A 6,000-nucleotide genomic window follows, 5' to 3' on the forward strand; every position below is an offset into this window, starting at 1 on the left:
GAATTTCGGACGCCTCAACGCGGCGATATATTTCCCTACTTGACACCCTTAACGTCAAGCAAATCATTGACAAACCTACAAGAACAACAAGAACATCATGAAGCTTACAGGATCACATTATTATCAATGATCCATCCAAAATAACATCTCATGGTGTGATACCGTGCAGTATTGTGAGTGACCACGATGGCCCCTTCGCGTGTGTAAACATCCGCATAGCTCGTTATCAGCCAAGATATAAGTACATCAGAAACCTGAAGAACTTAAATGAGACAGCTTTCTTAGAGGACCTCTCCGCACTACCATTTTCGGTAATAACATCAACTGATAACCCTGACGATCAGTTAGAGACTCACAACACCTTGTTTAACGACTGCCTTGAAAGGTACGCACCCCTCAGAAGGTGCCGTGTGACACGTCCTTCCACCCTGTGGATGGATAACGAAACATTACTTAACCTCCGGTCACAAAGAGACAAACTGAGGCGAGAAGCGCATCAGTCAGATTCAGAATCTTCTTGGTCTGCTTTCCGGGAAGTACGAAATAAAATAAGGAGCGCTATACGTAAAGCTCGTAAAGCTTTCATGGAAAAGGCTTTGCTGTCCAAAAAATCTAAGGAAGTCTGGCGCATGGTTCACCGCGTACTCCACCCCTGTCGACAGCCTTTAAGGTTCGACCCAGACAAGCTTAATCTTCATTTTGCTACGACCGCAAGGAGAACGCTTGATGTTGAATCGACCAACCAAGATGAACTTTTCCAGTTCATCCGCGGTCTTCCGGATAAAGAGGGCGCCTTCCACCTGGAAAGTGTTACACTAAGAGAAGTCCTGCGAACCCTTAAACAACTGCGCAGTGAGTGTTCCACTGGACCCGACCAATTGCCTGCCCGGTTTGTAAAGCTGGTTGCTGGATGCTTGGCCGGCCCACTCACAACTATCATCAATAACTGTATTTTAAAGTTGTACTTCCCGCATACCTGGAAACTCGCGCGTATCAGTCCCATTCCAAAAGTTGACACACCTGTCTCGGAAGATCACTTGCGTCCAGTGTCGATTCTTCCCGTACTTTCTAAGGTTTTTGAGAAGCTTGTTGCTTCGCAAATGACTGATTTCTGCACTAGAGAATCTCTCCTTAGAGACACCATCTCGAGCTTTCGTAAGGGGCATTCGACCTCTACGGTACTTTTAAGTATAAGGGACGACCTAGTGAGTGCCATGAAAAGGACAGAGGTAACTCTTATGGTACTAGCAGACTTTTTCGAAAGCATTTGATACCGTTTGTTTTAAAACGGCGATAACCAAGTTGCATCACCTCGGTTTTTCAAAGTATGTCCTCGAATGGCTGGCTAATTACCTATGCGGCAAGAGACATTACGTTCAAATTGATGATCGCAAATCGTCACCTGTGCTCTCCGAATTTGGAATCCCCCAAGGCTCAATCCTTGGATCGATGTTGTTCAATATCTACGTCGCGGATCTTCAAGATATTCTTCCATCTACAGTCAAAAGTTTCCAATATGCCGACGATACAACATTATACACTAGCTGTTCTACACCGCAGATCACATCTCAAGCGGAAAGCATGAATGCAACCCTGGCAGGCCTCGACGCCTAGTCAAATGATTCAAACTTGGCCCTAAATTCTAAGAAAAACAAGGCCATTCTTATCTCAACTCCACAGATGGCTCATGTTCACTCTCTCGGAAATCTGGAGTTGGGATTAGAGATCTCCGGTAAACCACTGGAACGTATAAATGTTACAAAACTCCTGGGAGTACACATTGACCCAAATCTTAAATGGGAATTTCATACCAATTTTATTCTAAAAATCTTGTTATGCGACTCTGAGAACCTTAAGAAAAATAAGGAACTTTACTAATTTTAAATTACGGAAACGTTTGGTAGAAACATTAATTCTGTCTAAAATAAGCTACTGTGACATTGTCTTTTATCCACTACCAAAGTTCCTCTCAACTAGACTACAAAGGCTCCAGTTCGCTATGGCTAGTTTCATCACTTGTAAATATGTAAACAGTATATCTACCATTTTGGATCTTGGCTGGCTACCTATCCTGGAGCTAAGGGACTACTCACTACTAAAGACTATTTTAAAGCACCGTATTCTGATAACTGGTCCTTCCATTTAAATTTGCAAGTCGTTAAATCCGTTAGGCATCTCCGTTTCAGTGTTGCTCCATGGCTTTATGTTCCATTTGTACAGGGCACCTTTCAGCATTCAGCAGCCATGATTTTTAACGAATTGCCAGCAAATATAAGGAATTACACATATTTTAAAGAATACTGCAGGCTCTGCAAGGCGTTCTTGAAGGCGCGCGCTTTGTCTTCCTTGTAAAGATATAGAAACAACCACCACCACCAACCAATATATTCTGCATATATACTTTCATGTATAGTTTTTATTGCAATTTAGTTAGTCATTATAAATTAGTTTTAATATTAAATTTTAGTATCGTAGGCCTTCACAGATCAAGAGCCACACCTTTTTATGTGGATATACTGTGAATAAACCGTTATTATTATTATTATTATTATTATTATTATTATTATTATTATTATTATTTTGGAATATTCTCTGCTGTCAAAGAGGTCCATAAATTTAGCGGCAATGAACATCATATTAGTGGAACCAGGTAGTACGCCACAGGATGTGTAAAATAACTGGCAATCCACTTTGTAATCTGTTTAAAGGACTCCTTTGAGTTCTAAAGTCCATAGCGTACTGAAGTACACTAAATGTCTAATGTTTGAAACTTCTAGATTTATGGTGTTGGTGAGACGATTAATGCCTCTAAAAAGAAGCTGAACAGACTGTTGCGTCTTTTCTGTCGCTATGCCGTAATAATAATAATAATGTTAATAATAATAATAATAATGATAATAATAATGATAATAATAAACAGTTTAACGTGGAGAAACACTTAGGTAGAAGCTAGTTTACAGGTTTTCCACGAAACAACTTAAAGAAATAATTCAAATTGAAAATAAAGTTGTTAAGAATCCCAACTGGCCGAAAAAAAATCATTTGGCTATATTACAAGTATGGCCGAGGAATTGAAACTCGGGGCTACCGTGAAACAAATTCAAGTAGTGGCCAGGGCGGGACTTGAACCCGGGAGCGACGGATTGCAAGCCCGACACGCTTTCCACTCGACCATGCTGCCTTCTTCTGAGGACCATTTGTATTTGCCGTTTCCTTCTTTTTATACCCATTTTCCCCTTTTTCCTTGGTGTGACGTCCTTGGCAACAGTCCCCTTATAGGCTATTCCGAAGCTATCATATAATAGAATAAGGTTCTTCAGTAATTGCTGTTGCACCCAACAGCTCAGTGATGAGCTTCACGTTCCCTGTTGCCGCATCCGTTATAAATATTGTTTCCCCAACAATACAAATTCCGTGTGGTTGAACAAAAGTGCAACTTTTTGCAGTCCAATATTCATTTCGTCTTTGACCACTCCCCACTTGAATTGTTACTCACCTTGTCGACTGGGCTAAGTACTTTGACTAGATAAGCTCCAGGTGTAAAGGGTGTGAATCGTTTGATTTCTGAGCAAGAATTGGTCTCGTTCTTTAACACATATCAACTGGTCTACCCTCCAGATCGATCTAGATTAAAGCCAAACCACCAACAGTACTTGGATACTTTGCAGAAACGAAATAAACTAACCGGCCACAAACAGCCGGGATAGTCAACCATGAACTCCATCCTTTTCCAAGATGACTTGAAAATCGCTTTTGCTTATCATTTGTACAAATCAATACTTCGTCCCTTGCTATACAAAGGGCGGCGGGACTGGGTAAAGGTGGCTCAATGTGAACACGATCAAGATGGGTTATCCTTCGGACGTGCGATCTGCTCAAGGCGATGAATTGAGCAAGGCACTAACGTAACGTTGCCACAGTTCGCTCAAGGGAAAGTTTGTAGGCTCTCAGCTAGCTTTCCAGCTCGGTGCGAGGTGGAAGGTAGGGTACAATCGCACTGACTCGTTATGTCAATAAACCGAATTGTCTTGTTGCCACGTTCTATGACAAAACCTACCCTGCAAGAAAAACGTACGTCTCTAGTGTCTTTGTATTTGTTGAAGACGGATTGGTAGTAATCTTGTAGAGCAGAAAGTAAATTCGTAAAAAGACAAGTAAAAGAATGCTACCAAGTGGTCCTGAAAAAACAGCGACAAGCGACAGCATGGGAACAAGCACCAGGCAAATTTGACTTTCAATATCTATACTTTGAGACGTTTAACGACTAATATAGGCCTGCTTGTTTAACGGTCGACGGTAAAAATGTTGCTTTTTTGACGGTTGATGGTTAATATTTTGGCCATACAACGGTTGACGGTTAATCCCATTGAGATCCTCTTATTAGGCTGATTAAAGTTCATGAAAATTCTATGGTTGCCATAAGTTCTCAAATATCAATTTGCCCGTTGAAATTAGAGAAAACATCTCCTGTCTCCGTAAGAGAATAAGGTTGCAAGCTAAATGAGATCCGCGCAGAACTTCACTGACTGTTAACATCAAAGTGAGACTGTCTGGTTGCATTATACGTTGTAACATTTCCTTCCCTGGCTTCTTTTTATTAGGCAACACTGATATACAATGCCATACACAACTATAGCATGTAGGCATGAACCATTCGGCGGTCCTTCAGCTACTAGGCATTAATAGATTGTGCTCGGCAACTTTTGAGCAACTTTTAGCGTTTTCAGCAACTTTTTGTATTGCGAGCTCCGGTTAGCAACCTGGAGCAACTTTTGCCTTCCTTGGCAATTTTTGAGTCAACAAATAGTTAAAAACTGACCAAACCATCCAAAAAGTCTTGATCCAAAGGTTTTTTATTAAAACTGGTCGAAACTAAGGATGTCGTACGTTGTTACAAATAATTCATAAAATAACACGTGCACCCACAAACTGAACAGCAGCTATCTATCCAACGTGCGCTTTACATCCAGCGGATATTCGCTCCAACAATAGAGCTTCCCGCGCGTGCAAGGTATCATAATTAGAAGCTGAAATGTCTGACGAGGAAAATTAAAATAGTACCGATATTGACTCTACCGAAGTTACCATAGCCGAAGGAAAAACTCTCAATAGTCCTGCAAGAGTTTCAATTTCTAGAAAGCCCAAAATTCACGTCAACGAAGGCAAATGCAAACAACGAGGAGCGGTTGCTCGACCTCGTCCTCAGGGAAAGAAAACGCAACATGCGCTTGGGATCTTGTGAAAGACTATCCAAAACGTTATTAGAGAATACTTTCTATTAGTAGTTACATTGAGATTATATTGATCAAACCAAATGGTGTTAAATTACACATACAACTTCATGTTTTGAGTAGTAATCTAGAACAAATGACTACCAAAAGTAAGCAGCTTCTTCTAAGTTTGGGTGGCAACTTTTAAATTTTTGAGCAGCTTTAAAGTAAGTTTTGGGCGTATCGTCATGCAAATTTTGCTGGATTTCCTTGCACAAACTATTTATGCCTGATATACAACCTCTAGACGAGGTCTTAGCGCCGTTGTTCCGAGTGCAGATTTAGACATTTCCCGTCTGTGCTCGTAAAATCCTGGGAAGTCGCGGACAGGAATTCCCAAATGGTTGCTAAAAAAACTGTCAAAATCCCAAAAGTTGCTGCGCAAATTTTAAAAGCTTTTACCTAAATTTCCTGACTTTTTTGGAATAATTAAAAGTTAATTAATACTTTAATGTTTCGATCTTCGCAATAGTCACTAAAATCACTCGAGAAAAATGTTTTGAAACTTAGCTTTAAAGAGTTGCACGTAGATAGAGGCGAAATTGAAGGATATTCTTCACTAAAGTTTAATGGAACAAAAGACATTCTTCATTTGGCTTCTTGTCGAACGAAACAAAGTCAAATAACAGGTTATGTGTTCAAAAGGTTGATAGACATTCAAGAAATTTACATAAGTTGAAGTTTCCGATGAAGTCGTTGACTGTTTCGTACTTAATTGATACGAGCTTTA

This window comes from Stylophora pistillata, chromosome 8 (assembly GCF_964205215.1).
Source record: "Stylophora pistillata chromosome 8, jaStyPist1.2, whole genome shotgun sequence".
In the NCBI taxonomy this organism is placed as follows: Eukaryota; Metazoa; Cnidaria; class Anthozoa; order Scleractinia; family Pocilloporidae; genus Stylophora; species Stylophora pistillata.